At 38.5% G+C, this 10264-nt stretch overlaps 1 long non-coding RNA gene across 1 annotated transcript in view; it reads right to left on the reverse strand.

The window, feature by feature from the left end:
* Nucleotides 1-7787, reverse strand: part of LOC123595695 — an 11472-nt gene extending 3685 nt beyond the window's left edge. The window contains exons 1-2 of the long non-coding RNA XR_006711308.1: nucleotides 7672-7787; nucleotides 6461-6466 (exon numbers count right to left, since the gene is read on the reverse strand). This is a non-coding gene — a long non-coding RNA (uncharacterized LOC123595695). The remainder of the gene's footprint in view (nucleotides 1-6460; nucleotides 6467-7671) is intronic.
* Between the last annotated feature and the right edge of the window lie 2477 nt (nucleotides 7788-10264).

A 10264-nucleotide genomic window follows, 5' to 3' on the forward strand; every position in this document is an offset into this window, starting at 1 on the left:
CAAGGACTAAGAAGTAGAGGAAGAGAGCACATGACTAACTAGTATGCATCTTTACACGGATGGTTTCCCATGCACATGACCTGCACACGGAAACACAACTGGAACACCAACGTCCAAGGCACCAGCAGCACACGGACATCTGCAGCGTGGCCACACAACTCTACGTCCCTGCAATTTTTTTTTTTAATTTTTTAATGTTTATTTTTGAGAGAGAGACAGAGTGAGAGCAGGGGAGGGGCAGAGAGAGACGGAGACACAGAATCTGAAGCAGCTCCAGGCTCTGAGCCGTCAGCACCGAGCCCGACGCCGGGCTCGAATCCGTGAACTGTGAGACCATGACCTGAGCCGAAGCCAGATGCTCAACCGACTGAGCCCCCCAGGGGCCCCCGTCCCTGCAGTTATTATTTGGAACTATGCTGCCTCAGCTTACACGGAACTGGGATCAACCAGTTTTCATCACAATTACCCACAATCAATAGCATCCCTACTTGAAATTACAAACAGTGAAATTCTCATAAAAATAACTTTGCCCCTTGATTCCTAGCAGGCTCTCCACCTCGTCCCCTCCCTGACTCCTCACAGTCCAGAAAACTGGAGGACAGCAGACAAGTCAAAAAGGAGTGGCGCAAAGGCCAGCACTCACTAGGCAACATGCCACAGTTCTGTGACCCGGCCCGGCCCGCCTCGCCCAGCCCCCCAGGGAGGTCCTCCCTGCTTCACCACCTCAACTCTGGCGGGGCTACCGTCCTTACAGGTACTGAACACCCCCAAACCCTGCCTGGAATGGGCTGCCCCGGTTACCTAACTCCCACTCACCTGCGTCCCAAGTGCTGGCTACCCGACGAAACGCAACCTTCCGAATTGGTCCAGCGAGACTTGGACGTGTCTTTACCTGAGCTTTCTCCTTCCCTTTGAAGCGGCTATTATTTTGGCCACTTCAGCCCTAAAGACCAACAGCAGTGGCATGTATTGATGTTCCGTAACTGTTTATTTAGTATTTTTAAAACCCTCCACTTCACCCCATCAGCCACTTATACTCCAGGAAATTCCTGCAAGGTTCTTAAGATGTCATGCTATTCTACACTTCACTACTTTTGTTCTTTTGCTCCATCTACTGAAACTGTCCAAATTAGCCTGGCGAACACGTCCTCATCCTTTAAGACCCAACTCAAACATAACCTCCCAAGGAAGCCTTTCCTGGTGTTTCTAAGCAGAGCCAAGCACTCCCCGCAGACCTCTGTCCCTTGCTCTTTCTTACCCCTCGTGCGTCCCTCTTCACGTCTGTCTCTCCTGCTTGGCGCACATGATGGCAAAGCCCTGGCAAGGCCCCTGCACCAGCTGGTCACTGGGTCTGCACAGAGAGGACACTCTCAAGAGTGTGCCCTACAGGGCCTGAATCAAGACCTGGTTATGCTTCCCTCCTATGTACACTTCCAACACCTCCTCTTACTCAGACTCAGACAAATCAAAGAGCAAAACCTTTCAGAAAGTAAACGCCTTTCAGAACCACATGAGCAGGAAGAAGGAAGGAGAAAACAGGTTAACTTCCCTCCCCGCAAAGAAATCACAGGACAGGCAAAGGAAACCAGAAGACTGGCTATCCCCCCCTATTCCACCGTATGGATCAGGAGAGCTAAAGAATCCTGAGATTCCACAACTGGATCTTAAAATCACCACGGAACCATCTTCAAATAAAAATAAAGCAAAAAAATAAAAAAGTCCCTGACATAGGAATTTGTCACTGAAAAAGATCTTGGGCCAATGCTGTCAACTACAACACCAAGAAATGACAACGTGTATCGTGTTTCTATTTCATTACAGGTTGACGATACACACTGCCTCGAAATAAACCTATGACCCCCTCTTCCATGACGAAAATTCAAGAAAACACCACTACAAAATGGAGAGTAAGGCGTGGGGGTGGCAAAGCCTCTCACCATCTCCTCCACTGTCCCAATCTCACTCCCAAATCTGTCCTGGATTTACAAGAGTTCCCTGTAAAATACCCTAGAATCCGTATCTGAGAAAGAGTGTTTTTTATTTTCATATTATAACTAAGATGTCTTTTAGACATTCAAATTACAAAGTGATTTGGACGTAAAAAAATCGAAGACAATGATCATTCACTAAACGGGACTTCAAGGACTCTAGCACCAGAGGAATAAACTAACAATGTTAATTTTATATTCCTCGCTGACAGGAAGAGAGACAGTAATCACTACGTGGCATTTTTCAATTTCAAACGAAAGGCAAAAAATATATCATCAAACAAAAAGCATCAATATATTATATACATAAAGTACGTAATATACCCTTTAAAATAAGAGTATTTGAATCTTAATTTAAATTTTTTACAAAACTGAGAGAACCTGCATTTTACATTGTTACCAGCATAATTCATGCCAGACCATAAAACAAACTCTTTCTATCTATATCTTTTTAACCAAAACAACCAGTCAAACCAAATGCTTATGTTATCTGGCTGGATACATCTGTAGATATGATGGGTATAATTAATTGTTCAGCTAAAAATGCAATTCCATGGTGCTTTTAATGATTTAGGTATACACAGCTTTAGTTCTCAGAACAGACTAAAAATAGTGATTTTAATTTATTCCTGCTGCCTACAATTACCCACAACCATGTATTTTTAAATATTTCCAGCCTATAAAAATTACTAATTTTTGCCACTTGTGTTTATCTGCATTTAGACTTTGATTTGGATAAATTAAGCTCTCAAGTGTTCCTTGCTTTATGAAACTCTGCATGTTGTAGACTTCAACACAAATAAATGACTTGTACCATTAGAGGTTTAAATAATGTAATGTATTTCATGCTCAGCCTGAAGCTGGATTCCAATGAAGTTGCTAATGCACGTAATGATTAAGTGTAACTCAAATACTAACTGTGTTGTTGAAAACATGACAGGCAATAATTTGGTCTATTATATTCTGCCATTTAATTGCCTAGTACAGACATTCTCTGACACATTATGAAGCAATGATTTACAATTATTCAAGCTGCAAAGGTCAGAAAGTGACATTATAATCATCTACATAGAGATCCCTTCTAATGCACAAAAACTAGGTAATGCCACACACACACACACACACACACACACACACACACACAAAGAGTTTTACTGCATTAGTAACTTTCTATTTAAGGTTTCTTAAACCAAATAAGAATAAACAGCTCATAAGCACATCAATACACAATAGAAAATGTCTAGAATCTTTTCGTGAACCCGGATGTAACAGACTTAAGAAAATGCCCTTATTCTCTCCTGATTAGGTAAATTCTACTCTACTACTTAACTCGACACACAAGATTCAAGACCAGACACAGGGAAGTCCTTCAGAAAATAACCTAATCCCCAGACTACGCGTACTGGGGTCTCTGTGAATCAAGGCATGCAGCACTCAGCGAGCACTTATGAGGTTGGTGGAAATCACACTGGTCTGCTACTCTTTTTTTTTTTTTTCCTAAGTAACTGATCATAAAAAACAAACACAGTAACCAAAGCTGATCAATCTTCACCCCTCTCATCCTAATGGAAAGGTAAGAATATTCTCACCTGTCCTGGCACTTAATTCTATTATACGATGTTCAATTTGTAACCACTCCAGTGCAATAGACTACCAACACATACACAACAAAGGGGAAGAATGATAAAGTTACTGAAAACAATGCTTTAATGTGAGAAAGTGAAACAGAGAAAGAGACACAAAAACAGACTGAATTCCAGAATGCTGAAGGAAACTACCATGCAAGCAAGTTTTCAAAAGAACAGAAACCTGAGCAAAAGCAGAAAACAAAATTGGCTAGGGGCTGGAAGGAGGTAGGTAAATTACAGTTATTACATTCTGGGGAAAATAACCTAGAGAGAAAAAAATAAGTACAAATTAAAGTCAATAACAAACCAACAGATAATGCACAAAGCAGAAAAAATTTTTAAATAAAAATTAAAAAAATAAAGGGACAGTTAAAAGTAAGGAAACCGTGGTCTACTCTTACCAGTATATAATTTGACTCCATTGCCAAAAATACTTTTAATCTCAAGTTTACCATCTGTACAATGGGGATAATAAACATGAGATGAACAATATCATGACACTATGAGATCAACAAATGAAGTGAATGTTAACAAACAACACCACCGCATAAATACCATTTATTATGGACAGGATCACAAACCCTATTACATGTGTAGATACACACAGAGACAGAGAGACGTAAATTTAAACAGATTTAACGAAACATGGGGTCTATAAGCCACCCAGATTTCAAGTTGTGTTTTTAGTAGTCGAAGGTAGGAATCACTAATTTAGGGAAATATGTGTTTCACTTATTTCTAAACACACGTTCCCAACAAACATGATTAACTTCTGCAGAGATGCTCTATTACTTCTTCTCTCCCCACTAACCCTTGTCAGCTCCACAGCACATGCTCATGTGAACTACCCAGTAAGTGCTGAATAAAAATACAACCTATACTCTATAAAACCCCACTTGAGATCACATTCACATGTCAGAAAAACGTTAAGAAACTTATTGTTCAAAAACTCCTCCTCTTAAAAGTGAAAGTAAAATAAAAGACTTCTAAATAAAGTGATCAACAACAGGTTCTTAAAACAAGAAGCGCAAAGCAATACATTTTCGAAATTTTTACCATGTCGGGGGCACATATATAAACCATGGGTAAACAAAACTTAAATCCTGAACTCTGAACCCTAGCTACCTGATAGGAATTAGACGTCTAACACATTCAGCTACTTTTGTCAAACTGACTTACATCCGTAATATACCTTAGCTAAGATTTGCCGATGAAATGGAGACAATTATCTTAAAACCGAGCTTAACGAGTCAAAGAAAATCACTGTAGGCGCAAACAACTGGAATAAAAGTTTTAAAAGGCAGTCTTTGTTAAGGGGGTAGCTAACGCACAACTCTTCAGCCAAGCCTTAGTAAAAGTACACGAGATACCTATCTGATGAGCGTCTACAATCTTCTAGAAAGGCAGACATGAAAAACCAATTACAAAGAATCTAATGTGCTCAATTCAACAAAACGCGCAGTTTACTATTTCCATCAATTTCGCTATAAAATGTGAGGGTTGTTTTTTTTTCAAGAAAAGCAAGAGTTACTAGGACAAAAGAATACAACATTGTGAGTATTAATTTCATTTTTAAAATGTCTGCTCCATTGTTTTTATACATTAGTCAGTCAGAACTATTTGAAAAGCAGTTTATTTTCTTGCAATTCAGGTAACGAAAAGGTTATTCATAAAACTCTAAAAGCCAGAGATGAAGATCCTAAGTACTGCAGAAAAGAAAACACAGTGCAGGGCCTTCTGTTTGTGACAAAATTATAGAGTTAATGTTCCTGAAAGATCGCTTCACCTTTTAAAGCATGATTTTTTTAAAAGGTAAAATTTATAGCAATTAAAATTGCTAATGAAGACATGCAGCATGGGCTGCTTATGTTCAGGAACTAATAGGTCCACTGAGCATTTCTAGGATCATTTAGCCATCAATGATAATGAATTGACATTGTCACCAGTGTTAATGTACCAATGCTACTGCCACTAAGCTGACGGCTAATTCTTGCTTTTTATCATGATTCTCACTTTAGTTTTTAACCTACCTACTGCCCTATCCATTTGAAATACAGGAAATACAGAACGCCCTACAATACTTTTTCTTTCCCCTGAGAGGGTTCTAACTCGTTAGACCTAACTCATCGAAACTGCTCGTTTCAACTCCACAGACAAACACTTCTTGGGTTTACTACAATTCTTCAGAACTTTCAGCGTCACCGTGACAAGATGTACCCTAGAAAAGTTATTGTTCTATAACTTTTAAATCAAATTTCACTTACAAAAAATTAAGACAACTATTATTTCAAAGCGAAATAAAGTTCAATGACTACCATCATTCTCAAAGACACAGTTTTGGAATCTAGATTGCCGCTCCCGTGCATACGTTCAGACCTCTGTGGCATCAGCACACAACTCAATGTATCTCTATGTATTTATAACTCTTCATCCTGGGAATCGAGCAAATAGACGAGTGTCACATGTCAGTGGTGTGCGGTAACAAGCAATGAGCCAAGTGGGTTTAAAAAGGACAATCAAAGCCAACCAATCCTGTACTGCTTTGGATGCTACTTAGGTCAGAAACTAGTCTCCAAAAAAGTTTCTTCTCTTTCCCAAGACTTAGTAACCCTAATAAAAATTAAAAAAAAAAAATGGAGGAATTAGATTTCTAATAACAGAGCACGCAAAAACTGCCCGATTATTTTGAAGATCTGAGGAAGAAACTGCTTAGTGCCATCTAATAGCAAATTCTCATTGGAGTCAGGGCCTTCCTCTTTCCTACAACTCATACGGTAAAAACAATAAATGAGGTATCTCTTAAAATTCCAAGACCTAGAGCAATTAAAATGAACCATTTGGCACTCAACCCTTGCAGCTAAAGCCAGTGGCAACAAAACTCATTCCCCACTGATCTTCAGGGGGCTTGAGGGCAAAGGTTCATCTTCATTTACTTTAGCTGCAAGTTACTGAGCCATCAATTCGGCCAATGAATAAATCACAGACCGTGGTTAATAAAACTGCTTGCAAAGTTATTTGTAAAACTATCTTAAGGGTCAAAAAATGCAACGGCATCCTGGCATGACATGACTGCCCAACAAAAGACAGAGGCTGTTTTTGACTTAAAAGATATTTGCCCACTAAATCTTCCACTAAAAAGGGAAACCTAATATAACATGTGCACAGTGCATAATTTAATTGAGCCTGTAGTATTTAGGGAATCGGCCGTAAGAATTGCACGTTTCTCAGGTTTCACAGAAAGTGTTTTCACAGGATACACATATTAGTTAATTTCTCTAGCATAATAGCATTAAAATATATTTTTAATCAGAGAGAGGGTATTAAAATCCAGCTCTGAATGTCCTATGATATACCATAGATGTCATGGCATTTTAAAACCTTTGAAACATTTCTGCTAAATTAATCAGTTGTGCATTAAGGCATCTCAGTGCTTCCTATTAAACGCAACACATCTGAGTGACAGCTTAACACCGGCAACGATTCTTTAGAGGAAGAGTCATTAACTAAAAATGGCAAACAAGTTTTGGAATAAAGTTACACAAAAACATACATTATACACTGTTTATTTAAGCTTCATCTCTGCCACAATCAGTGACCAGTTGTCTGAAATTAAATCTTTTTCTGCCTTTCTCTTTATGGGATATGTCCGGGATATCTAGCCATTAATGTGATTAAAAATTAAAGCAGTATGGCAAAAGAAAAAAAAAATACATATACGTTCCTAAAGCTGTATTATGTATATTTTTTATGTCTTTAAATGGAATTTACGGTTCTCTCTGGCAATGTGAATGAACATCCTATAATTTAGTCAATTTACAGATTACGGGTTCAAATTGACCTTGTAGCCCATAAAATTGCTCATCTGCAGTAGAGGATTAGAAGTGGGAGAAGAATGTCATAACTGTATTTAAGGAATTTACCATAACAATGGAAAGGAGGGTACGCAAGCATAATTTTAGCCACTCTTACTCATATCACTTCTGAATTCTGAAACAATGGCTATCCCGCACATGCTGCCTGGCTCACCAAGGCAGAGATGGTTTCAGGTTACTCACCCACAGACATGACACTTGTATTCCCTCATCCCAAGGTGCCTTTTGACATGGTTTCTGGCATCGCCAAGCTGAGCCGTTGCGAAGTGGCATATCTTGCACTTGAATGGTTTTGATCCTAAGTAAATTTAACATAAAATATGATTTGAATTTGAAGAACACAGTACTGATAGTTTAAGGAGAGGCCTAGATCTTAAATCACACTTTTCATCCGATTAGAAATTTCTGGCCCCAAAATGGAGTACTTGCTTTCCTTTCTAACTGGAATAGACCCGCATTCCATAATTATTCCACCAAGAAGACTTTAATGTTTCAGTGAGTGTTCCTAACTTTCAATAATAACACTCTTAAGATTTAAAGTCCAACGTGATGCCGCTGAGCAGTGCTAAGTGTATCAGATGGGCTAAGTAATTTTAAATATTTTTCTACCGATTCGCAAAAATATCTTTTGGAGTCGCTCAACATTTAAAATGGAACATTATAAAACACAAATGCATACACGGTAGCTGATATTTTTTTAAGTATGTTTATCATCAAATACATTTCTCAGTGGCCATCTCCCTCCTACTTCTGCAGCTTTCAATTTATTCACATTAAGAATGGCATTTCAGATTTTTTTCGGACATTTATCCCAAGTGATTCACTATATTACTATTTTGGTAGCACACAATGTAAGAATACACAATGGATAAGTTATCTGCTTTTATGATCATTTTAGAGTCAAAAATCTGTGATGATTCTGCAAACCAGGAAGTACTGACATTTTATTATTGATCTCAAGAACAAATATTTCATCATTAAAAAGCATAGTACCAACAATTTTTTTTAATTGCATAAAGAAATAAGGTTAGCCTATACTCAAAAATGAGAAAGCAAACTAATTTCAGAGGCAACAAACCCGGTGTTGGTATCAGACAGACTGTAACTGGAACATAGTTAACCAACAGATAATCGGTACCCACGTGAGCAACAGCAACACTCCTTTCAGTGTAACAGGTATACACCATTGTTTTCAATTTTCTAACCGCTAAGTCCTCAAACAAAGAAATCAAAATCATAAAAATCACAGCCTAGAATCAGAACAATGTGCTTCCAGATCTTTCGTAGCATGTTTAGTACCTATTTGGTGAAGTATCTCTTCTAATATAGTTAGAATACGAAATATGGGAACTTCAATAAATATACAAAAAGAGCTCAAATAAAAAAATTGCAATAAATCACATCTGATCAATGAACCTTTGTGCAGTGCCCTTGAAAAATATAATCCTCCAAGAATACTTTGTTGACATTGAAGCACTCAGTAAAAAATTTTACAGTCTTAAATGTCAATTTAACTCCCAAAAGCTGACAAAAAAAGTGAAGCATTTAATTTTAATCTTCCAACAGAAATAAAAAAGTCAACAGTACTAAGCGCGGGCAGACAAGGTTGAATACTTCACAGCTCAATGACAATGAAGCCAGATCTCTTAATACTTCCACTTGTGCTGTTAGAAGTAGATGTAAAATATATTTAGCACCTGAATGGCTATATCTAGTCAGCTTTATCTGTTTAAATGTCAACAGCAGGTTGAGACCACAGCTCACAGTGATCACACCCTATCAATCACATTAGAAACTACAGTTTATTTAAATGATTCTGATAAAACCAAGCCTAACACTACCTGGAAACATTTCATCTGAAGCAGAATTCTATAAAGGGACACATAAAAGACGGGAGTGAGAAGAACCAATTTACCTGTACTTTAAACTGAAATGCATTCAAGATAATAAGGTACTCAGGAAATTATTAATTAACAATAACATCAGGACTCCAACCGAAGAAAATAAAGCTCTCTCAATATCTGCCTTACAATTTGGGTGAAAGGCTAATTTACAGTATCCTGTGGATTTAAGTTTCCTGGCGTGCCCCCTGCACTGACCCTGTGATGAGTCCCTCCTGAGTCAGCGTGCCTGCCACAGGGGCTGGGCACAGACCCTCCAAGCTTCCTTATGAGGCTCCTCAGTGAAAACCTCTAGTTCCTCCAGGTCTCGGCGCTCACTGCTAGGGTGCTGACAGCACATAAACGAGCTACTCTGCTGACTGCTTTCATGCAGAAATCACTGAGGTCCTGACTATCTTTCACATCTTCTATTCACAGCAGGCTGTGTTAACATCTCCTTTCTATGCCATAAAAACTCCAGGGAACTGGAGATCATACTTTTCTGCATAAGGGAAAAAAAAGTCCTTTTTTCCAATAATGTTTCCACTTTTAAGCTTGGTATGCACATCCCAAGATGAAGCCAGGCATACTGTTAATAAGGCAAAATTCGTACAATTATGTATTTCTCCCCTTGTCTTTTTCACAAGTGTATTGTGATTATTATAAACTGTCAATATTACTTTAAATAGTTCCATCCCTGGGAACAGCATTATCCTCACGGGGTTTTTTTCCTTTTAATTTGGCCTCTGAGGGTTTGCCTGTTTAATTTTTTTTAATGTGTAATTTTTTTTAATATGAAATTTATTGTCAAATTGGTTTCCATACAACACCCAGTGCTCATCCCAACAGGTGGCCTCCTCCATACCCATCACACAACCCCCCCTCCCTCCCACCCC

The sequence above is a fragment of the Leopardus geoffroyi genome, assembly GCF_018350155.1.
Source record: "Leopardus geoffroyi isolate Oge1 chromosome D3 unlocalized genomic scaffold, O.geoffroyi_Oge1_pat1.0 chrD3_random_Un_scaffold_54, whole genome shotgun sequence".
NCBI classification, from domain to species: Eukaryota; Metazoa; Chordata; class Mammalia; order Carnivora; family Felidae; genus Leopardus; species Leopardus geoffroyi.